The sequence below is a fragment of the Camelus ferus genome, chromosome 11 (assembly GCF_009834535.1).
Source record: "Camelus ferus isolate YT-003-E chromosome 11, BCGSAC_Cfer_1.0, whole genome shotgun sequence".
Lineage (NCBI taxonomy): Eukaryota > Metazoa > Chordata > Mammalia > Artiodactyla > Camelidae > Camelus > Camelus ferus.
The window spans coordinates 16,763,103-16,789,432 of record NC_045706.1 but is presented as its reverse complement, the minus strand read 5'-3'; positions in this window follow the sequence as shown (position 1 = coordinate 16,789,432).

The following is a 26,330-nucleotide window of genomic DNA, read 5'->3' as shown; positions in this document are numbered from 1 at the left end:
TAAATAAACTAACAAAGAGTTTTTCTCCAAAAAATAAACAAATAAAATTTTAAAAAATTTTAAAGATTCATTAAAATCTGTTCCAAAAGGTGGTCATGCATATGCATTAGTTACGATGGGCTGCTGTAACAAAATACCACAAACTAGGTGGCTAAAACAAAAAACAAAAACAAAACCACCAGAAATTTATTTTCCTCACCTCTCACTGTTCTGGAGCCCAGAATTCTGAAACTGAGGCTTCAGAAGAGAATCTTTCTTTCACTCTTCCAGTTTTTGGCACCTCCCGGCATTCCTTGGCTTATGACAACCTAACTGTTTCTGCCTTCACATGACCATCTTCCCTCTCTCTCTGAGTTCAAATCTCCTTCCTGCTTCTCTTGTAAAGACACGAGTGCATCTAGGACCCACCTGAATCCAATATGACCTCACCTGACCTTGACTGCATCAGCATGGACCCTTTTTCAAATAAGGTCACATTCACAGGTACCAGGGTTTAGGACTTGAACATGTTTGAGGGGAAGGGGAGACACAATTCAACCCACCCAGATATAATAGCACCAAAATCTAGGTTGGCTACAGTGCATATTAAATTAACCATTGTAGGCTAGCCTGGGAACACAACCACTGTTCATAATACTGAAACTTGGAACACATTGCCATTAGTGTAAACTTACCACCTGACTTATAAAATGCAACACTGCAAATAATTAAGGATGTATAGAAATATGTTCAGTAGGATATCATTGGTGATACTATAAAAAATTGGGAAAACCCCAAGTACTCAACAATATAGGCTTGGTTAAACTGTACTATATACATGTGTATGCTATATATATATTACAATATATATGTTGTGTAGCTATGTTATAGCAATACTATTGATTACTATACAACCAATAAAATGATATGAAAATATGTTCATGATATATTGCCATAAAATCATCCACATATCTATTACATAACTTGGGATTTTTAAGCATACATTTATACAACTACATATACAGCTATATAATCCCTATGTAGCCGTGTGTGTGTGTGTGTGTGTGTGTGTGTGTGTGTGTATGGATAGACACGTATCTGCTCTCACTACATTTCTAGTATAGACAGTATCCAATTACAAGCTGGTTTCTGAAAACATATTTTCTGAAAATTTCATATAAAAGTGAACTGCTTGTTTTAAAAATGGTATATGTTCATTACCAAAATGATAAGCAAAAATAGACCAGCAAAATATTGAAAATTTTAAGCATCTATGATTTTAACTATTCAGAGCAAACAACTATCCAGAGTTACCAGCAGCATAGTGTATAAAAGCACAGAAAATGAAAAATAGGCTGGGAAAAAAATACCCCAACTCAGGCACGCTTTGCTGTATCTACTGGTGGAGGACGCCATACAGTTAGTCATGCAGTCGCCCCAGTCCGTTCTACTCAAGGACCTGGGAGTAGGGAACAGTAAGTAATTTAATTTAAATCATGATGCTCACATTGGAATAAATATAGGTCTAGAATAAGTGGAACTCATTCCCAAGGGAACAAACATTGAGTAAGAATGAAAAGTTGGAGAAGCACCACATTGTCTTAACCTGGCTTGAAAAATCATAGGTGTTTGATAGTTTCTTCATTTGGCTTCTTTGTGTTTGCTGATTTTTTTTTTTTTTTTTTTTTGGAAATGAGTCAGAATCACCTTTATAAAGAAAATAAGAAAATAATAGCTCTATTAACAAAAGTACAATGAAATACCCTTCTCTTCCCCCTACGACTTGTTTGTAGATTGGGAATAGTGACGTTGAGGACAGTTTGCAGCCAAGAAGTCATCATGAACCTGGTCCTCACTCGCCAGGTAGGATTTCTGGTGCCTGTGAGTCTCCCAACCCTGCACCAGGAATCTGGCAGGGCTGGGCAGCCTCTAAGGCTCGGCCCACAGAATCTCATCAGACTCTCAGGAAATACAATCAAAATTGGCTGTTCAACACAGATCACATAATTGTAACTGTATTTTGGCTCAGAGATTAGTCAAGCTCCTGAGAAGGGAAAAACATGTAGTGAATGTGTTCTACCACGTCCTCATTTCAGTCTCACAGCAACCCTGGTGCACGTGTCCCATTGTTCAGAAGTGGAAACTGAAGCTCAGAGAGGTCAGGAAACTTGCCCACAGTCACACAGGGGAGGTGCAGCAGGGACAAGATTCACATCCAGGTATGTCTGACTCCAGACCTGGTGTCTCTCTGCTACACCCACTGGAGAGCCTTGTTCTAGAAAGGAATATTTCCCTCCCTGTCCTCTTCTCTCTCCCTTGTCCTCTCTCCCTCCCTCTTTCCTGTTCAGAAAAGTGGTTTGTCCTTGCTTTCTTCCTAAGACATTCCTTGCGAACATCTTTAAGGCAAGTGTGGTTATTAGAGAAGATTTCCTACATCAATGAAATGAGGAGACATCTTCTATTTTCAATAAATTCTTCTTTCCAATTGGAAATTCTTCTGATTTCCAATAAGTATTTCCCATCTGTTCAAGACAAGAGAAAAAGAAGGGACACCCGTCTACAGCGCGTGGCCAAAAAACCTCAGGAGTTCAGCCCAGGTAATCACCTCACCACTGGGGGCTTTTTCTACCCAACAGTGACAAATTAACTTGCTTTTTAATTTTCAAATCCCATTCTATTTCAGTTCATTACTTTGCCTTTGCCTCCTTCTATCTTCAGAATTTGTCTCCCGCCCATTTAATTGCTTTTTAAAAATGTTCATTTTTTTTAATCTGCCCTGTAACTGTCCTCTGAAGATAGCAACCAATAATTGCACTCTTTAGTCACAGGAAATTTGCTATTTAAAATAAGCTCCTGATCGGACAGGGTCCTCAAGAACATTATGACTAATCAACACACAATGTAATAGCCAAGACGGCCATGCTCTCATTTCTAAATGCTGTTTCATTAACAGGATTCATATCTCGGGTCCGTCATATTCTCAGCTCTACTTTACAGGCTGAACAAATAAAATTCTAAACCATGTTGAGGGAAGGAGAAATTATGATGATTAGCATCTATCAGAAACAGAAGACCCTCATCAGGCAGCCCCTGATAATGGTGCCCACATCTCACTTTTGAATACATTTCAGAAGGCGTGGGCTCACACTCTTAGAAAAAGCCCATAGGTTGTTTTTCCTTGCAGGAAAAATAAAACCAACCTCTTCTTTCTAACTTGATGCACTGGGGGAATAACAGGGGAAAAAAATCAATAACAAGGCTGAAAAAAGATCTTCTGTTTAAACAGAAAGATTATTTGTTCTAGTTCTTTTGAAAATATATTTATTTTTAAATCAGAGGTAAAAGGGAAAAAAAAAAGAACTGCAAAGGGGGAGATAGGAAAAGGGGAATGGCCAGAAATTGGCTTATTTTTTAAAGGTAGAGAAAGTGAATGCAAGGTTTAGAGGAAGCATCTTTCCTGATACTGGCCCCGCCACCGGGGATGTCACCTGGCGCTCTCAAACTCTCCCTTCCAGGTACATTAGAGAGCTGACAACTTCCTGAGTGGCCCCAGGAAGACTCTTCAGGGCTGTGCTAGAGCCAGGGTATGCTGCAGCCACCCCGAACTGGCTCCCAATTTTTAGGAATCTGGGGAACTGGTTGACATCATGTTGGTGGCTTGAAATCAGCCATAGTGGGAGACCTGCCGAGCATCACCAAAGCACATTCACAGTGAAAGAAGAAAAGCCGTCGCCATCTTCCAGATGGATTCTACCCATTGAGACACAAGGCTACATAAACACTAGGGCCATCTCTAAATGCTTCTGGAGGGGTCAGGATAAAGCAGACCTTCCCAGCAGTCTACTCCTGAGAGCCAGAGTTTTCTAGATCCCTCAACCTTTCCTGCTCTGCCCTGAAACACAGTGTTGACTCTCAATGGAGACAACGGGTTCCAAGGTCCCAAGACATCACTCTCACCGCTGGCGAGTTTCTCACAGGTCCCATGCCCCAGTGCCCTGGTTTTCCCGCCAAGTCCTGCCCTTCTCTGCACTCACTGCCTCCTTGGGCCACTCACCAACTGTTTCAGCCCCACCCATAACACACCCAGAAGTGCAGCCCCAACTAAGGAAGTGAGCAGCAGAGACCAATGTCTTTTGTCCACCACTGTATCATACATAATACCTAGCACAGGGCTGGGTATTTAGTAGATGTGCAAAACTTATTGAATGAATTAATGAATTACAGGCAAATCTCTGCTAATCTACTCATTGCTGGCATCAGAGAATCTTGGTGAGGGGCATTAATTTAAGAAATTCAAGGCAAGACACCAAGAACTTAGATTCTAGACTAACCAGTCTTGGCAATTAACTTGCTTATGAAAGTAACTTCTTTGGACTTGCATCCCTTCATCCAGGAAACAGCACCCGGCTTCCAGCATTTTGATACTGGCTCTTTCACTTAATAGCAGACAGATGTTGGCAAATTGTTTAACCTTCCTGAGCCTCAAATTTCCCATCTTTAAATGATAACATAACCTATGTTCTTGTAAACTGCTATTGTGGGGCTAAAAACATATGTGAAGCACACAGAATATAGAATGACTCTATAGAATACAACATACAGAATGAGTGCTCCAAAAATTATTTTTTAGCTTCCCTTTCTCTCTAGTTCATGATTCCACTTGACCTAGTCAGATTTCTCCCAGTGTAAGAACAGAACAGGTGCTGGCTTCAAAATGTTTCCCAAAATAATGGCTCAGGACAGGCTGACATGGAAACTTACTTCTTTATTCTACTTCAAGGATCGCCAGGGAGAAGAATATAAGAATCTTCCTCAATACTTAAAAAGAAATTAAACTAAAGTTCAAACTCCAGATCCCCACCTGACAGCCTCTTGTATGAGTTAGGATGCCTGCAGCCATGAATAACAGAAAACTCAGATAAATCTTGCTAAAACAATAAAGGGATGTATTAGCATCCCTTTAGTAGCCAATAGAGTTGACTAACTCAGCATGCACCACCACCATGTAGTACCCGGATTTCTTATCTCTCTCTATAGCAGGTTCTATTGAAGAGAGACTTGGGACTAATTTCACTCCTGGTCCAAGATGATGGCTGCAATTCCATGAAAATTGTGTAGATATGATAATACCCAGGAGACAAAAGAAGATGTACACATCTATTTTGAAGAGAAAATAAATCTCCCCAGGAGGCTCCCAGAAGAACTCCCTTTATGTCTCATTGACCAGAACTGGGTCCCAGTGGCCACCCTTAAAGCAATAATTGTCAAGAGAATTGAATAATTATTATTGGCTTAGACCAATCCAAATTTGTCCAAGTCACTTAGGGGAGGATGGAATAAAACCAGAGCTCTGCCGACATAAATCATGGGAATAATAGGTGCTGGGCAGGCAACCTATATCATCTGGTGAACCCTCCTTACTCCTGCCACTCTCCATCCAACACACACACACACACACACACACACACACACACACACACAAACACACACACACAGCTGCAGCAAGGAAGATCCAAATCATGTGATAGGCTGACTTGGGATTACTGTTACTGTCAAAAGCAGAGATGAAAGTAGGATATGTTGAGCATCTACTATGTGCTGACCAATAAGCTAAAGCAATTTACCAACCTAATTCTCACGGTAATTCTACGAGACAGGTTTCCACACCCATTTTATGGATGACAAAACTGAGTCACACATAGAGGCCAAAGCCGACAGCCACCAAATGGCAGAATTGGATTTGAACTCAGATTTGACTGACTCCAAATATCATAATCTTTCTACTTTACTAGGCTATCTCATGAATTAGCAACTAGGAGTGATGAATATATTTCCTTTGGACTAACTGCTCTAGAAAAGGCAAGTACTCAGCCCCCAGGCTCACTTGCCCTGGGCTCACTCCGAGTCCTGCCAATAAATTGAGTGATTTTTACAGGAAAGGATCAAAAGCTCTGAGAGCCACATCCTGCTTCTGCTCTTTCTTCTCTGGTTGCTATTTCGGAGTTCTCTTCTATCCATGCCGTTTTTAATATATTCTTCCGTCTTGCTAATGATAGGAAACTTGCTGCTGCGTGGTTCCATAAAACATTATCTCATTATCTCCTTTTGCCTCTCACTGTAAAGTATTTTGTAGCATTGAAAGTGGTGTATGAAAAAAATTAATTTCATTAAATTAATGGAGAGTGTCATGACTGCTCAGTTATGCCTCAGACGCATTTATAGAAGGGGTTGTGTGCATCAAGCTTGTCACTCATTTTGCCATTTTCTCCCACTTGCACCCACCATCCTTCCCCAGGAAGGATGAGGTAATTCTAAATAGCAGGCTTTAAGGAGACATTGTTGCCACCAGCAACCTGGAAAATCGCAAATGCAAAACATGACTTTATATGGCCAATCGACACATTGCAGAGCCAATCCATTTATCTCCACCCTCTTCCGAAGAGACACAAAAGCTAGACCTGAATACGTCATGTTGTAATTCACAGCAGCGCATAAGATTACCCATGTGAAGATCAGCTCACTCCTAGCCCTCAGTTTACATTAAAAATATTTTCTAACATTGTCAGCCATTCCAAAGTGTCCACTTCCTCTTCCCCTACAAAGTCTCCTCATTCCTCCAGCTCTTTCTCAAGAGCTGCCTTTCACAAGAAGTCTTCTCCATTGATTCAAGTTCATAGCACTGTCCTATCTCTAAATTCATTTATTAACTGGTTCACCAAATATTTATTGAGCAATGAGATATGCACAGTTCTATTCGAGGCACTGGAAATACTATGGAGGAAAAGGCAGGCTGGCCCCTCCCCTCCTGGAGCAAATTGTACCTGTAACACATGTTCACCACCCAATCTATGGCTCCCCCAACCCTCCCCACCCCTCTAAAAAAAATTAGACTCTCTCCTAAGGAAGAAGCTGCTCAATGAGTTTAACACAGTCTAAGACTTATAATACTCATCTCATTTTAGCATCTATGAATGAAATCAGCATTCCCAAATTAGATAATGCTGGTACCCCTGTAAATTCGCTCTCAATCTCTACACCCATTTTGCAGTTTTTCCAGATGACTCCCCATTTGCTCATTCAGTTAGTTCTTGGTCTCAGCTTCCCTAGATCCCCCAATTCTCTGCTTTGGCTTCATAACACAACTCCAACTCAGGTCAAATATTCACTGAGTACCTGCTATGCATCAGCATTGTGCTTAGCGTCCTATATACACAATGTCTACTTTTCACAACTTACAAAAGTGATGATGCCGTTTCTCTTTTACAGAGAAGGACACTGAGGCTCATCAAATTAAGGAACCTATTCCCAGGTCAGCCCGTTCACAGGTGGCAGCATCAGGATTTGAACCCATATCTGTCATGCTGGAATTCTATTATTCCACATGACCTCAATCTCTGCCTACTTATTCACATGCAACATGAGAAAAACAGTCCCCACTGCAATGTTCACGTAAGGTTGTCATAATTATCAAGTGAGATTGTTGAATGTAAGTGGTGCTAATAATTCATCTCTCCTGCCTTCTGAGTTCTAACTCATAAGGATAAATATCCAAAACCAAATGGAGATCAGTGGATCAGTTTTGTTAACCAGCCTCTGATAATGAGGGTCCCATAGTAAAGAGGCATTGCAGAATGTTGCTTGGACCTGAAGCCAAGATGGGAGATTCTTACTGTCCTTCCCCATATCTAGGCTAGGTGTCTTCCTGTGGTAAAGTCAACTCTGCAAACAAGTTCTGAGTACATGTCAACGACCCGATCAGCCCACCTCTAAAACCTAGACCCCAGCAGAATGACAACCCGAGAGAATCAGACATGGACCTTCATTACCTTGTCAACGCAGAGACGACGCACTCTGGGGGGAAATGTGATCCAACGGAAATCAAGCTCTCTGCAGTCAACTGGACACTCCATTCTGCTTTCAGGAAAGTGAGTAGGGAGTGGAGGGAAGGTCTGCTCCAGCATTTTCCCATCATTTGGAGGGAAGCAGAAATCTCCTGTAGAATCATAGGGAGAGAAAATCAGAGTTCCTCACAATACAGATATTACAAAATGGAAAGTGCCAGAAAAATTTTTAATTTTTTTACTGAAGTATAGTCAGTTTACAGTGTTGTGTTAATTTCTGGTGTACAGCATAGTGACTCAGATACATATATATATATATATATATATATATATATATATATATATATACACACACACACACACACACACACATATATATATACCTTTATACCTTTTCACATTCTTTTTCATCATAGGCTATTACAAGATATTGAATGCAGTTCCCTGTGCTATAAGTAGGACTTTGTTTATCTATTTTATATATAGTAGTTAATATCTGCAAATCCCGAACTCCCACTGTATCCCTCCACCCCCCTTTCCCATCTGCAAATGTTTAAGTTGTCATTTCCATATCACTTTTTCATTACTGTTCCTACAGTACTCCACACACTTTTATATTATATTGCTAGATAATTAGTTATTTTTTTATCTGACTCTCCTATCAGACTACATTCCTTCACAGAAGATGATCATTTTTCAATTTAACCTCAATACCCATGTCTAACACCATGTCTATGGTGTAACAGGCTGGAAATACATATCTGTTCAGTCAATCAATAAATGGATTCAACTGCTATATAAACACCAGAACTCCATGGAATGGATGGTTTTCCAATTACAAAGCATACTCATACTGATGCATCATTTTGCATTTTTTAATCTTCTCTGCTTACCTGTCTGCTGGCAGGTTTAACTAGATCTGTAAGTGTACCCTTAAATCATTTTATAATTCCCTATCAATGTGATGGGGTCATGTTTCACAACATTGGCTTCATAAATTTACTGTTCATTTTATTCCACCCTATTCTAAAAAGAAAAAGAATTTAAGAGAGCATACGATATAGGGAAACAATTTTAATTCTATGAAAAAATAAGTAAGAAAAATGCGGCAAAGCCACCCATAAATTGTTACCTTTCTTACAGTGTTCTCATCTGGAGTGCTCATCCATCTACCTTAGTGTCAAGACGGCATGGCAAACAACTTTTCAAGAAGAACATTTCACACTTTGTTCATAAACAACCCAATAACTGCCCCCCACCATAAGCTCAATGTTGACAGGGGATGGTAGTAAGTAAGGTAACATGATTCAGCCTTGGTAGCTATTAGCAAGTCTAGCAGACTTTGCAGGGATTCTCTGAAGACACCAGACAGAGATGTACTTAAAAATAAATCGACTTTTAGTGTGAAAGCATTAAGGAAAAAAAAAAAAATGGAGGAGCCAAAGGTCAAGGCTGAAGTGGGTCGATTAAGCACTGTTCCCTTGAAGATACCCTTTTCCTTCAAGAGGCTCTCCCTGCTCCCTGTTTCCACCGAAGAACAGTTCTCTTGGCAGTTATTAATGGGCTAAGACAGCCTGTGCTCTTTTGCTTACAGGCTCAGAACTGGAGCTCAGGATGAAGCTACTTAAATCACACTACAGTGGGCAATCCCAGTTGAGAAATCCAGAAACATCAGAGAAGCCAGATGAGGCATCTGACTTAAATAGAGGCCTGAGGATGGATGTGGCTGGTGAGTGTGCTACAGATTGCTGTCACAGTAAATGACGGAGGGGGCACAAAGAATCCAATCAAATGGGATCTTTTCAACATTTTTTAAAACTTCCCATCAGTTGACTGAGGATGAGGTATCACTGGGGCATAGAAAAATCTATGGAAAATTTTCGTATCTGCTTACTTAGGCCAGTATTTTGGGGAAAATAAGAGAAAGCAATCCAACTGCAGCCACGACAATGATGTCAGCACACTTAGGAAGCTCTGACCTGTGAATTACCTTTTGAAACACTGAATAACACGTTTGTTCAAGGGAGCAAGCGGGGAAATGACATTTATCATCTTCTGTTCACAGAACACTCTGCCTTATCCAGCCACAATACTTCTTTACAACAATCTGGCAGTATCCAAAGCAGAGGTCCATTCAAATAATTAGATCAGTGACTTTAATCAAAACAAATAACACAGGCCCTGCAATGGAAAATACACTGATCCTGGAGCCAAAAGTCCTAGTTTCCAGTCCACTGACTAAGGTGCAACTCCTAGCAGATCAAGGAATATCTTAGAGTCTAGTTTCCTCACCTTTTAAATCATTTAAACATTCCTACCTATCTCTAAAAACATTGAGAAGACCAAATAAGATGATGGTTCTCAACTGGGGCCACTTTGTTCTCTCCATCCCAGGAGGGCATTTGGCTATGTCCGGAGACATCTTTGGTTGTCACAACTGGCAGGTAAAGAGTCCAGGGAGGCTGCTAAACATCCTACTATGCACAGAACAGCCCCCACCACAAAGAATTATTCAGCCCCCAAATGTCAGTAAGTATCACAACTGAAAAACCCTGATGTGTGCCAAGAGCTATAAAGGCATGATTTTATTGGTTAGGGCTGCATTAAGCCACAAGTGGATTAAAGAGTGAAAGATTTGTTTTTTATCACATAATAAAGTAGTTAGGCTGTAAGCAGGCCACTGTTCAAGAGAGCCATCCAAGACTCAAGCTGTCTCTTTATTCCTGCTCCACTACCTTAGTATCTGACTTTTGCCCACACGGTTGCGAGATGGCTTGTACATCGCAAGCATTGCATCCACATTCAAGACAGGAAGGGGAGTAAAAGAGTTGCTGGAAGGATCTCTGCCTATGTTAGGAAATCAGCAAGAACCTTCAGCTTATGTCATTGGCCAGAATTCTATCACATGGCCACTCTTAGGTGCAAAGGAGTCTGCCCAAATAATTACTGGGCAGGCAGCTAACAATGTCTGCCACAGAAATTATAATTTACATCTCCATCATTACTTAATTTCTAAGCCCTAGCCGCTTTGCCTAGAAAACAGAGGAAATGAAAATATATACATAAAAGGAGTGTTTTGAAGATTTAATGAGCACTGTAAAATGTTTTCATTCATTGGACGCTGGGCATTTGATAAACAGCATATGATATCATCATCATTATTTAGACACAGTGGTTGGCTAACCCCAAGGCACCAATTCACTGTCTAATTTCCAGTCCCTCACTGTACTTTGATCTGAGACACCTAGTCTTGTCTTCCCTCTGAATTGTGGAGACACAGCATGCAGGTCACAAGATAAATTGGAAGAGGGAGGCAAGACTTCAGTTCTTGATTCACAGAAATCAATACACAAATGACATCATTGTTACAGAGGTAAGGCTTAGTGCTTGCCTGATTTAACAGTCTGATCTATCAAATGTCCTTTCTGTGTTTGCAAAAATGTCACTGCAGGGATACTGTTACCACATTATCGGATAGTTTACCTAAGCGAGGCTCTTTGGGTTTCATCGTTAGCACTTCTTTAACTCTATCTGTTCACCAAATGATTGTTCATCAGAGCATTTGGCTTGATTAACATTTGTAATTTATCTAGAACTGAAACTAACTAGAAGTCATTCTCAGGAACATTACAAAACCAATCCCAAGTTGGGTCACTGGGAACCTGCAAACATCGGAAGACTCAAGTTTGGACAGAATCCCTTTGATCTTCCAAGAACATGCTGGAGACGCAATCTTTCCAAAATAGGACTCCCTCTCACAAGAGCCCATAATGGCTCCCCACTGTGCATAAGATCAAGCAACAGCTCCTCTGTCTGGCTTCATACACGGTGGTTCTACCCCACCCACCACGAATATTCACAGGAGCAGGGGCCAGGTAACTAGAGTTCTGATTCCTTGTGTTCTTTTGAGTTCCTGTGATTGTGCCCCACATTAAGGGGTGTATCATTTTTACTAATTCTCCAACTGACCCCCCAGTGTCATTCCCCACTTCCCCACTCCCAGCATGCTCTCCAATCACTCAAATCCCTTCCCTCGTTCTCTGCACAGCCCTGTCGACCCCTGCCTCCATGCCTTTACTTCTGTCACTGCCCCTGCCTTGAGCACCCTCTCCTTTCTCTCTAAGTCCCTAATTCCTACCAATGTATGAAGACCCAGCAAGAGGACCACTTGGCTCTACAGTTAACCTCCATTACTCCATTTCCCTCTCATTAATCTCTTTCTTCTCTGATCTCCTGATGTCATGCCAACTTGCTGGGTTGTTTACTTGTTTCAGCATTCATGTTCTGTCTTCAATTGGACTGTGAAGTCCTCAAAGCCAAAGCCCAGAGAGTCTACATCTTTGCTAGTCCCAGAAGGGGAAGCATGGTCTGCATTCTGGGCATTCAAATATATCCTCCTCCAGGGCTAACCTAGAAAACCCAATCAACAAATACTGTGCACCTGCTGGAAGCAAATTCTCCTCCCTGACCATGGCAGGCTCCTGGTTTACATAAAACATCATAGGTGAAAATCCAAAGTAGCCTGAGATTAGAAAGTTTTGGCCAATATTAACACTCATGAATATTCAGTAGGAATTGTTTATTAACTGGGTTTAGAGGGGTCTCCCTTACAGTCACAGGGCTCTGGTGACTGCTGGCATTCAACTGTGCTCGTCCAACAGTAACTAGGCTGCGGGGTTTTGTGAGCTGAGAAGTGCAACACGGTGGAGAGTTACAGCTTCAAAACCAAGCCTCGCACACTGCTCAGGTCCTTCTAAGGCAATTTAGAGACCGCCTGGGGGCCCAGGGGGAGACTAGCAGGTGGTGACCTGACACCCCACCCCCAGTTCAACCAGGCCAGCTCTCTTCTGACAGCTTTATAGATTTGGGCTTTATTTGAGAAAAAAAGTTTTGTTATTTAGAATTTTTTTTTAAAGGAAAGAAAACCACTCTAGACACAAGACTGCTTGGAGTCAGAAGACGAGGTATTTTCCAGACTCAGCCAATTATTGCCTGTGAGAAACTAGACACACTGCAATTTTTCTGATCCTTTAGGAACAAGTGCGGTTCACACCAGACACACTGGGTTGTTGTGAGGACTAAGTGAGACAACATGCACGAAACTCCAACGCACAGAGTAGGCATTTACAGCACAAGAGGAGAGCAACCCCATCCTCATCCAGGGTATGGAGAGCAGCCGAAACGCTGGTCTTCAGCGCGTCTAGACCAGGCAGGTGACAAGAGCCCCTGTAAGCCCAGCTCAGAGCAGGAGCACAGACTGCGGTCACGCTCCCCTGGCAACCCTTCCAGCCTCCAGAAATACGCTGCCGTTGTCGGATCTGCATTTTACACTGTCACGCCGACTCTGTCCTCTGTCTTTCTCCTTCACTGTGTAGCAACAGAAAGTAATTATCTGCGCAATTGTTTGTTTAATGTTTGTCTCTCCCTAAATTGTAGGCTCGTGTCCATCTTGTTCAGGGCCAGATCTCGGCATTACCCATACCTCACGCTGAATATCCCTGAAGATGCCCTGCTGAATAAATTACTAAATCATTTGAGTCTGGACATCTTGCTGGACACTGGGAATCTCAAAAAAGTATAAGATAGGATTCTCTGACGTTTATGGGGCTCTCCGGGTGCTGAGAAGGACACAGACAGATACAGATGTTATTGTTATAACCTATCTCATCCAGAGAAATAAAATCAGATTTCTGTCTATATATGTTATTACATCAAATGAAAAATGGCTAGACTGATTACCCACAAGTTTAGAAGACACATTTGGAAAGGTTTGACTTAGAACACAGGCTACACCTATGCATGGAATTCACTCTCAGTTTCACCGCTGAAACTGAGATGCAGTAAAAGGACTGCTCATCAGGAAACATAAGCCATGAGTGTGAACTTCTGTGGAAAGGGAAATACACTAAATCAAGTTCACAGGGGCAGATCCCCCAAATCTCAGGTGATGATCTGTTACTGCTACTCTCACAAGGGCAACTCTGGAAGTTAAGTTATGTTGAGTCCCAGCAGGAACTGGCTATATCACGATGGTTAATGCCTCTCAAGCAAGGCCAGACATCAGAACTAGTGATGATTCTCGCTCATAGTGACAACTGAACACCGTCTATCTCTAATTCTCAGAGCACCCCTCCAGTCTAGGCATTACTGTGCCTATTTTAGAAATGCATTAAATCAGGATCTGAGGGCGTAATCACCCAAAATGACAACTGCACCAGCCCAGCTGGGATTTGGGCCCTAAACTCTCTGACTCAAAGCTCATAGTCTTGGCATGGGTGACCCCTGTTTCTGGGAGAGGAGGGAACTGGGGCCAGAGACTTCGCAGCTTGCCCCAGACACATCCCAATCCCAGGCACTGGAGCATCTCCAGAGAGATCCAGAGCTGGGGGGCCTAAGAGCCTATACCTGGGCTTTGATACCTGAATTACTGGACGTGAGGCCAGACTGGCAAAACAAAAGGTTCCTCTCTTGAGAAGTGACCACATCAGTGGTCACCTTGTGGAGGTTCCGAAGGAGCTCACGTCGTCTCCTACAATAAGTAGAAAACAGCTCTTCCAGGAGTAACGGTTTGCCAGGGAGGGAGCTGAGGCATCTCTGCTCCCAGCCCGAAGTGCACTCCTCTCTCCCCTCCCTCCCGACTCCCTCCCTCCCCAGAAGGAACCACCACCATGAATTGTGTGCAAAACATTCCCCTGCTTTTCTTTTTAAGTTTCACCATTTACGTTTGCCAAGAAAATCTACCCTTTCCTCTGATAGACTGAAGCCTTTGTGAACTTTATGCAAACGGAAAAGTGTGACCCAGAAAGAGGTTTAAGCAGAATGGCCATGACTATCACAGTTAAAACATATATAAAATAGTCACCCAGCCACTTCCTGGTCACACCAAGGAGGAGGGTGGGGGAGGGAGGGCGGGGAACTGGCCATTGCCTCACGTCTTGGTCCTTTTCTAGCAACTTCCTTCTGGTCTTTTATCACCTCACATATTTCTCCTTCTAGGGAAATGCAAAGATAGAACATTAACCCCCAGGGTTATTTGTTTAAATTTTATATTTAAAAGATATTTCCATATTCACATACTCATAATTTTTTCCCTAACAAGCCAGAACCATTTCTACAAATTCAAAAGTCTTTATTTCTCCATGACTTGCAGACAAAACTCAGAAGTGCATCCTTCTCTCTCCTCTCTCCCTCCCTCCTCTCCTCATGATGCCTTTGACCCGACTCTTGCTGCCCAGAAAAGTCTTTATCCTCCAAGATCCTAACTGATCCTCCACGATCTTTTTCTTTATTCACATCTTTGGTTGGCTCACTCTCTCAGGATCTTAGACATCTTCTTTTTTTTTTTCACTGTTGTGGACTCAGAAATCAGATAACTCCTTTCCCTCTATTGAATGGATGTTCGCTCTCTCCTCCTGCCCTGAAACTGTTGATATTATTTAACTGGGAAGTTTGACTAATGGAAAACACCACCATCATCTCCACACCCCATCTCCATTTTCCTCTTTCTGCAGTCTCAATTTTTTTCTAATAGCCACATTGCTCTAACCCATAACATTTCATTTTGTGGGTCTACTTCTCTCTTGGCATTCCATAATTTCTTACGGTCATCAGAGGCACTGGCTCAACTTCCAAATGCAAACAAGAATAAACATGTTCTGTGATCAATGGCAATTTACACAACCAATAAATCAAACGGCACTTGCTCTCTGTGGGAAGACTTTATACCAAAGTTTCTTTTAAGCATTTGACCAAGTGCCTTCAGCAACCAGTAGAGTCCTACACATCGTAGGCGATTCTCAGACCAGGACAGTCTCACCACATGTATGCAAGCACACACGTTCCCACACATGTGCACACAACAGGCACCCCCTGCAATCTCTCATAATGCTATTCATTTTTCCTTCCTAGCTACTAATAATGAAAATGATAGCTAAACTTAATCAAGAACTTACTGTGGTCCAGTCATTGTGTTAAGCCCCTACCTTGTATCATCTCATTTAATCCTCACATTTTACTAAAACCATTTCACAGATAATCAACTTGAGCTTGGAGAGGTTTAGTCCATGAATGTAGTCACACTGTTGGCAGGTGAAGTTCCCCTGCATGTGACTGTTTGATAGACGTCTACCTTCCCCACTGGACAGTCACCTCTACAAGGGAAAACAGAGTGTCTTTTGTGTTCACTGTTGTGTGAGTCCATAGATTGGACTGTGTGTCATTATATCAGCTCATCATATGTGCTTGATAAAAGCTTGTTAAATGGATGAGATCAAGAAATGGTCTTTTTGTGGCATTACTGGTGATGCTTCCACTAACACCTTTTAAAACAGGACTCACAGAGTTTCAACATGACTTCAGAAAAACTTCTCAGGAACACAGGGGTAAATGGATTAAACCTAAAGATGTGCAATGCAGATATGACCTTAGGCAAATGCTTCACTCTCTCTGGGGCTGTTTTCTCAGTTATAAAATGAAGAGGGGCGCCTTCTGTTAAACATAGCAGATCAAACACACATATTTACCTGTGCTTTCTTAAAAAAAAAGTTCTCTGAAATTTCAGTAAATGACTTGAAAAGAGAGTTCAATAACCCAATAAGATAGAGAGAAGGCAAAGGAGATGATAGCACCAAAATTTAGAAAAGAAAAAGAAAAAGGAATCATGGTCATAAACTTAGGCACAGCAAAAAACAAACAACAACCCTGAAAGCTAAGCTAGAAGTGGGAGAAGCCAAAAATTAAGCCTGTTTATTCTGTAGAACATCAGGAAGGCTCAGAAATTGGAAGCACAAAGTGCCTCTGAACACAAGGGCATGGATGCAGCAGGACAGGCTGATGGTCTAAGGAATAGTTAGATTCATGAACCTCCACCCGACCCAATCCACTCTGGCAAGCAAAAGCCCCTATTCTACTCCAGCAAAAGACCAGAGAGTTAGGTGCATAGAACCAAAGGGACTCTGAACTCATGGCCCCCAGGCTCCCTCTGTGACTGCGAGTAGGATGCTGAAAACAGGAGTCAGATGACCACATAGGACACAGTGACAGTCACGGTTCCCTCTTTTCCAATTCGCTCTATAAATGTTCGGTCGGGTTTATACCCTCTAGGCAGTAAGCTGGAAAAGTTTTCTCTGGGAAAAGTCAAAAGCCTAAGAGAAATGACCTATGGAGACTGAAAGAGATGGACGTTCCCCACTGAAACTGACTTCCCCAGTCACCCAAGGTGGAGTCCACCATTGGCGAGCCCCATCAATGTACACAGCTTCCAGTCACTTTTAGCTACATGCATTTCAAAACCAAAAAAATCTTGAGTAGAGAACCAAGGATCTTCAAACATTTGAGAAGACTGTCTACTCTGAAAGGTAGAAATCAAAATAATAAACAGAAGAAAAGAAACTCAGAGAAAATAGAATGTGTAGGGGGCAGGAACAAAAATCCAATGAAGGCTAAAATTAATATTCTCAAAGCAATAGGAAAAGACACTGCCACCATCAAAAAGAACATGATGTTATTTTTTTAAAAAGGAAAGTACATGTGAAAAATTATTGAAAATTTTAAAATATGACAGCTGAAATGAAAAATTCAATGAAGGTCTGGAAAATGAAGTTAAAGAAATCTTCCATAAAGTAAGCCCAAAAAAGGTGAGAAATAAGGGGCGGGGGGGAGGGGAGATAAGGCAATTTGCATAGATCCAGGAAAACCAACTAAGAAGAGCTCCAGAAAGAGAAAACAGGAAGACAGGAAAAGAGGAAATTACCAAAAAGTTAATTAAAGAAATGTTCCAGAACCAGAGGTCGGAGTTACAGACTAAAAAGACCAAGACACACCATCGTGATGGTTCACAACATTGTGAACAGACTGTGGATACTTCACACTTCCAAAGGGGAAAAGCAGGTCAGTCACAGGACTGGGAATCAGAATCAAACCACGTTTCTCAATGGTGACAACCAAGGGGTAACAAGGAAAGAGGAAAATGTCTTTAAAATCCTGAAGGAAATTACTGACTACCTGGAATTCTATACCAAGTCAAAGTGATGATCAAATGTGAAGACAGAATGACATTTTCAGTCATTTCAAAGGTGGTTTTCAAAGGTATATTTACCATACAACCTTTCTCAGAAAGCCAGAAGACAATAATGCTCACCTAGACAATAAATAAAAGTAAACAACAAATGGGAAGACACGGGAGTGAGGAAGTGGGGGATCCAATATGGAAGACAGGCTAAGGGAACCACTGAAGTGGTGAAGGAGGGAGATTCCGGAGTGACAGAGCCTGTACGCGTGTGTGTGTGTGGGTGTGTGGGTGTGTGTATGACTTCTCAGTTGGGACTATATATTCACAATAAGGTAAACACTGGATGTTAACAAAAAATTTTAGCTATTGAGAGGTAGAGCTGAGAAAAAATGTCATGGTAAGAAAGTAAATCATTATCTTCAGGAATAGGAAATCAAAAAATAATATCTACCGTTGAAACTGTTTTTAAAGTATATATGCATGGTACTTAGAAACATGAAAGTTATTGAGGGAGGAATGAAACCAGTAAAGAACTGTCATTGCCTCTTTTTTTTTATTTTTTAATTTTTTTTTAGGAGAGGAGGTAATTATGTTTATTTATTTACTTACTAAGTGTTGGAACCAGGGATTGTATCCAGGATCTTCTGCATGCTAGGCAGGCACTCTACCACTGAGCTATCCCCTCCCCTGTCATTGCCTCTTGAATGAGGGTCAGAGGGAAAAAGAAGTGTGACATAGGACTGCCTCTTTTTGTTATAAATCTTATAGAAAAGGTTGGATAAGCTACTCCGTAGTTCTTTGAGTTTCTAACTGGATTTTTAGGACATCTATTTTGTAAAATGAGTTCACTTGAGTTCCAAATGTCTTACATGAATCCTTCTTGCTCTAATTAAACCCTCTTGCCTCATCCTTTATGGAAAAACAACGGCCCGTGCTTCCCCATTCATGACCAACGCCAAGGTTACACACACCTTGTTGGAGGCTGACCGGCTCCCATGTGACTGTTTTCAAGTTTCCATTTTCAGAGTGTCTGAGCAGAGGCTTGGAGTAGGTTTGTATCATGAAAGGAAATAAAGCAGATGATGAGTACCTTAGTGAAGTAGACTTAGAATAAATAAACTACTTGTCTGAAAAAAGAAATCAAAATCTTCCTTTTCCATCTCATTCGACCCTCAATCCTCAAAGAGACCTTGTGGAATTTCTTTGACCCTCACTCACTAGGGAGTGTTGGCCGGACCAAAATAGGTTTATGTCCTGGCTAATTTTATTTTAAATGGAAATTTCTCTGCAGTACATTGTTTAATGATGGAAAACAGAAACAATTGTATCTTGAAGCTCCCGGACTGGCCGTTGGCTCTGCAGTTAGAAATAACCTGCCCAGGGTTCGCCGCTCTTGCCTCTGTCCTCATTGCCGCCTAGCTCCTCACTCCTCTCCCCACCGCAGGTCTGCTGACCTCCAGACGAAGTAATACATCTCGCTGCTTGTCCCTCAGCTGCCCCCACTCCACTTTCCAACGTGGCAACCCTTAGGAGCGCCAACACGCAAGGCAAAAGTAGAGATTGTCCCCTACCCCGCAAATTGACTCCCCTGGGGGACACGCGGCTGGATTAGGAGTAGGGTAGGCGTGGTGGCAGGAAGCAAGGGTGACGGATGTGAGGGGTATGCATGCGCGCTCTCACACTTGGGCACCCAGCTTTCATCTTAGTAATGAAGATGCATGCAGTAGACAGGAGAATGTCGGTCTCACTAATGCTCCCTTTTGCAGTGACGGGATGTGCTCAAAGTGCCAGCCTCAAAGTGCAGGGGTCTAGAACAAGTGGAAGGCTGGGTGGTCCGAGACAGGGAGCCCTCAGCACAGCCCTGGTGGCCGAGCCACGTGCCTGCTGTCCCCACCTCTTCGCAAGCCCAAAACAAAAGGCGCGCTCCTCCACCACATTTTAGGGAAATCAAGCCACTGATTTCAGCTACCTCTTATCTTTTGCCTTAATTTCAGGAAAAATATAACTACTTCCAGCACAATCCTATCTCAGGTGGAGGAAAAGACCCAGTGTGAAAAATACTGAACTTTGTCCCTGTTCTCTGTTCTAAGGTGTAATATAACCTCATGAACACCTAGGCTTCCAGCACAAATCACCCCTCATCCCATGCCATACCCTCATCCAGCCACCTCCCCAAAAGATAAACTATGTGTCACCAGAATGTATTTCATTAGCCTATAAAGGCTAATTAAATCACCTAATTTAACACACTGTACTTTCCAAGGTTTGATGGGTTTCAAAAACATTACTGATCTGCATGAGACTAAGTGAGCCAAAAGGACCAGCTTTCTTAGGAGACTTTATTCCAGCCACACTGTGTTTCAGAGACGACTCTTGTGGGAGATGCATTCAGCATCAGGATGGGGCTCTTTGGTAGGGACCCTCTCGGGAACACCCTCACCAAATCTCGTGGATTCTACACAGCAATTGTTCCTTGAGTGGGTGGCCTGTGCTGGACACTCAGAAGGTTTCAGAGATGGCAGACACAGACCTCTTTTCTCAAGGGAGCTCCCTGTGCAAAAGAAAAAAAGAAAAAAAAACCCTAAAACCCAGAGGAAAAAAAAAAGTAAAGATTCCTGGAGTGGCACAGAGCCCCAGAGAAATAACAAGGAGAGGGCAGTTCATCCCAGCTGAGGGATCCTGGGACCTAGAAGCTTTCTCTTAAGATGAGCCTCGGAAATCCGTAGTCCTTTCAAGAGCTTGGATGTGAAAATAAGGGCGTGCCAGGCAAAGGGTTGGTGGGAGCGAAGGTCCAGGGGTGAGTGGACTTGACCCGTTAGGGGAAGGCAAGCTCTCTGAAGCCAGCAGCTTGGGGCATATGCCGAGGAAAGGATGATGATGGAGCCTGATCCTGGGTTTCTGGACATCACGACCTCTGTGAGTCTCAGCTTTCCAGCAGAGGAAAGGAGAACTAAGGTCCTGCAGCTTTGTAATTCCATGAGGCTGGAGAGAGGGCTGCTGACTGCAGAACCGGAGAGCCTGCAACCCTAGGACAGGACACAGGCTTCTCTCTGAAGCTGGGGGAGCATTGGCACACGGTTGGGAACAGAGCTGTGACATGGGCTGGGCTGTCTAGGTGCAGTGGCAGCAACAGAGTAAAGATGAACTGGAGAGGCCAGATGTTAGAGGCAGAAGCAAAGAAAGAAAGGGCTGGAGCCCAGATTTCAGCTCATAATGTAAAAGGGAGCAAGCACCACCCTCCATATCTTAAAGAAAAGGAAGGTAAGCAGATTCACTAGCTAGACCTGAAATGGATATTGATAAAAATCTAGCTCTTCAACTCCCTCCTTTTAAGGATGAAAAAATTGAAGTTCACGTAGCCAGTCAGAGACAGGGCAGGACGAGGATTCTGCTCTCCAGATTTCCGATTCAGCATCCTCCAAGGGGCGCCTTCTCACGGTCCACCCTTCCAGGAGAGCTCATTGGCAGTTTTTCCTAATCTTCACAATTAGTCCTCTGGGCTACTCCTCTAGCCTCTGAGATTCCCAATCCACACATTGTATTTGTTGGGGATCTGTTATTAATGAAGCTCAATCAAATGGGGGAGAGGAATTTATTAGCCTTCACCATTGGGAATATTACTCAAAAAACTGAAGAACAAGATGCGTGAACCAGCACCAGATGTTCAACACCGCTCGGTGTGTACCGGGTGTATGTATCTTTCTCTTATCCCTGTTCATTTCTGCATTGCCTCACATGCCGCCATTTCTACACGTTGGGAACACAGCTGCCAGCAAATTCAATTTAGCAAACCTAGCAGAAGAAGAGAGAAGCTTCTTCTCTGTGTTCGTGTGTCAGTCATAGAGAAGGACTCTAATTGGTCTTGTGGTGATTACCTGCCCACCCGTTAGATGCATCCTTACTGATTACAATTAGCCATGCCTCGCTCCCAGGATCATCCTCTAGCCAGAAGGGCGAAGTCTGTTTCCACAGGAAGAAACTCGAGAAAATCTTTCATGTAAACAAAATGGAATAGCTTCTTTAACCTACTAAAGTCATCTCTGTGGAAGATCCTCGGGAAGTTGCTATAATCCGCTCCGTCTGTGCAGGGCATGTGTTCCTCACTGTAGGACACTGGTCACCTGGGCAAGCATGTTCTAGCATGGACCACTGAAGAATATTCAGGCAGTGACATGACATTTCATGCAAACATTTTAATGCAGCTCAACTGACTGATATTTAGGTAAGAGAAATGCATGCAAGTTTCCACTGAGGAAAGGTTTGCTGCGATGTATCCGACCTTGCTGATACGAAACCTCGGTAAAACACCTCTCTCCAGAGTGGAGGCCAGCTGGCCTCTGTCGTATGGCTCCACCTTGCTTGTTCTCTTGACACAAGCCTGTGTTCAGGCAGGAGGCACTTGGGCAACTCTTTACCCACTTTCTGGGTGTTTGGGCCCCAAATTGGAACCCAATTTGAGTGGGTGGGTCTCTGTCTTGTTCCTGAAACCCAGTGCCTCATTCATAGAACCTTGCCTCTTTTTCCATGCCTCAATTCCTGCCTCAGACCTCCACCCCAAGAGGACCAAACATCAACCTCATTCTCAGCAGTCCTCTCCCAGAGTTCTGAGAGATGTCCCAGCCCAAGCATCAAGAGCCTCATATCTTCACTGGTAACATCTGCCTAGGTCTCCAAGCATCATCGCCTCCTGAATTCCTCATTGCCCTGCCCCACCCCAACACTCTAGCATGACCCTCCCTGGTGTTGACCATTAGAGAAGCTACCCCTGATTTACTGCCATTTCTCCCAGACACTGTCTCTCGTGCCTGTCCCCACTCAGGGGGTAGGTCTTATCTGGTCCCAGTGTGACTCACCAAGCTGTATTAAGCAATATGCACTGTGGCAGCCATGACACCAAGACAACAGGCCCACAAGCCCATCCCTTAAATGCAGCCTGCACACAGGTAAAGACTGGCAGGACAGAAATACCCATGGTCAAGTGACAGGCAGCCCAATGCTGGAGCTCCACCTGTACTTTCCCACATAAGCACTGCGAGATACTTATGTGATGGAGATCACACAGGAAAAGAATTATGACAATCTTATTATGCCCCCTAAATAAGCAATGAAGGATTATAGATCAAGCCATTTGTGACTTTATAAAATTGTTTCTGGAGTTAGGGCTAGCCAAGGAAAATATACTACTCATTTGATCCATCTTCAAAGTTCTTCCAGAGACAGTGGAAGGAAAGACTTGAGGCCCCCACAAAATGGGGTTATAAATTTCAAAGCATCTGGCACCTATGTCCTAAGAGCTTAGAGCCGTGGATCTCAAGGTGCGGTCTTGGGAACAGAGCAGCAACAGCTTCACCCTGGAACTTGTTTGAAATCCATACTCTCAGGCAGCATCCAGACTTACTGAATCAGATACTCTAGGCCCCTCATTCTGTGTTTGAACAAGCCCTCTGGGGACACTCATGCCCATTAAGGTAACAGCACTGGGAGCTTTAAAAAATTCAGATACCCACTCCCCAAAGATTCTGATTGGGTCTGGCCTAGCTGGGGCCTGGGCATCTGTGTTTTAAAAATCTCCAAGTTGACTCTAACAGTCATTATTGAAAGGCACAGCTTCGGGGTGTACAAAATCCTGCAGTTTTGCTCCAAGACAGAGTTATATCCACTGTCTCCTTCCCACCTGTCTTTCTTCCCTGCTCACGGACATCTGCCCTTACACTGCATGTTTGACCCCTGCAGGATGGACTGGCCAGGCTCCACAAAGGCTCATTTTCAAAGGCTTCATAAATGTCAAGCTTCTTGTTACTCAGTGTTTTGTGTTAGTTATGGTTGTTAATATCACCATTAAATCAAATCAGGAGATTTCACGGCCATGCTGTGAAATTGTATCCGGAAGTCTGCAACTCTAGCTGAAGTCCTGGTTAGGCAAAGTCACACACGCCATCTGTAAGGACTGCAGTTTGCCAAGAGAGGAAACGCCAGTGCTAAGGAAAGGGCAAACAGGAGGAGTCAAAGGAATGAGACACTGGAACCTCAGTTAAATCCACCTACTGTGTCCCTACTCTTCATGGAAGTCCACTTAAAAGCACCTGTCTGGGTTGGATCCAAATCTGTAGTCAGTCATCAGGCAGGTCCAGGTGATATGTAGGGGCTGAGGCTATGGCTCATGCTTCCCTCCAAAACAGTGGTTCTCAAGCTTTAAGTATGAGGATATTTTTAAGGACAAAATACTTCTCAGAGCCCCACCTAATAGTAAGTTTCCTTTTAGCCTTGTTGGATTGAGAAAATCCACAAAGAAAACTACTCTGAATTCATTACACTTATAAATGAATTTGTATTGTATTTATCATGTGAATTTGAAGCTTCATACCTGTGTGCTCATGTTACTGGACCAAACTTGGGTGGGTGTGCCTGCACAGTACAGCCAATCCACTGACGCCGGGTTGTGGTGAAGGCAAGCACAGCGCTTGCTGTGCGGTGCCGGTCGAGGTGTCCAGGATGGCTGGTGCTCAAATGAGCCCAACCTCCCTGAGGGCTTTCAGCAAAGCCTTTGTAAAGGCCAGGTGAGGGAGGGGTGTCCCAGGGTACATGATCAGCTCGTGCACAGTTCCCTGATTGGCTGATGGTAACAGGGCAGTTAACACTAGCAATCCTTAGGCGCCAGTATGTCTGAGGGCTTTGTGCTCACAGTCATCGAGTAGTTAATTTCTTTCATCTGGTGTGGGGGTTAGCATCCTTAAAACAACGCGGAAATGTGCATCAGATCCTGTTATCTGGGTGCTTCAGAGAAGAGCTAGAGCAGAGGATATGGGAGAGGGGTCTGTCCCAGGAAGGCCTCGTAGGGTCCTGCTCAGTTACACTAAACATTTGCTCAGCCTAGAGGCAATGCTTAAGGTGTAGATGGAGTCCAGATCCCACTGCAGTCACATGGCCTGAGGGGAACCACTGCTTATAGCAGCAGGGGCAATGGAAACTCAGCAGCTGTTTTGTACCAGTTTCATGTACATAAATGTCGCAGTTCTCTTGCATCCACCACTAGCCTGAGCCCTAGAGCGGCTCAAACCATCACCAGGTGTCCTGTGGTGTCTAAAAAAAAGCACCTTGAATCCTCATGCACTGCTGGTAGGAATGTAAATTGGTGTAGTCACTATGGAAACTGGTATGGGTTCCCTAGAAAATTAAGAACAGAACTACCATATCATCCAGCAATTCCACTCCTGGATATTTATCCAAAGAAAACAAAAGCACAAATTCAAAAAGATACATGGATTCCAATGTTCATAGCAACACCATTTACAATAGCCAAGATATGGAAACAACCTAGTGTCATTGACAGAGGAAGGGATAAAGAAGATGTGGTATATATATACAACAGAATACTACTCAGCCATTAAAAAGATAATGAAATTTTGTCATTTGCAACAACATGGATGGGCCTGCACGGTATTACACTAAGTGAAATAAGTCAGAAAGAGAAAGACAAGTACTGTATGATTTCACTTGTATGTGGAATCTAAAAAATAAAACAAATAAATATAACAAACAAAAAAACAAATTAAAAAAACCCCCAAAAGGCCCCTGATTCCTGCCTACATTTTTCTGAACCACTCACTCTTACAAAATAAATCTGGTCTATTTAATTGTAATTCCCTGACAGAAAGGACTAAATAAATTAAGGTTGGCTCTTTCTTTGCTTGAATGACTCGAGCCACCTCCAAGGCTAGGTCACCTCTTCACTCTCTCAATCTGTTACCGGACCCCTAAGGCCCTCCCTGTCTCCTCCAGTCTCTTGTCCTCCTGCAATAAGAATGGATACTCTAAAATACAAGCCTGATTGTGATCTTTCCAATTTCCCATTGGCCTTGGGAAAAAATCCAGATTCCTGAACACAGCAAAGTGCTTCATGAGCTGACCCCTCGTCATCTCATCCTCTGCTTAGCACACCCTGTCTTGAGGAACAGGCTGGATCCTACCCACCACTTTCAGTTCATTGAATTTATCACCACTAGCCTTCCTGTAGCTCCTTTCCCTGGCTAATTCTTACTCATTTTCATGCCTCATCCTAACCTTCTGCTGCTCCCCAGAGGCCTCCTTGGCCACCACTGGTCCGGATTAAGTCTCCTCTCCCTCCTGGATATTCTCACAGCAGCTTATTAATCACACCGTACTGCATTTGCTCATTTTCACGGAATCCTAGAATACATCACAGAGCAAGCAGATAGGAAAAATCAATTCAAGTGACTTGTGCTGCCACATGAGATGGAGAGACAACAGTCCCCAAATAACACTCTCCTTCTTGGATGGTTCCTTTGGATGAGTCAGTGGATGACCACCAAGGCTATAGGGCACATAAAGGCAGTTTCCATCCATTTCCTTGGCTCACTCCACTCCCTACCCTCGCCATTATTTGGGCAGGAGATGACCAGCGAGGCCAGTCTTTAGTGACCAAGGGACTGGAGCTGTCCCCACTGTTAGGAAGAAATTGAAAGAATATTTAGTGACATTTC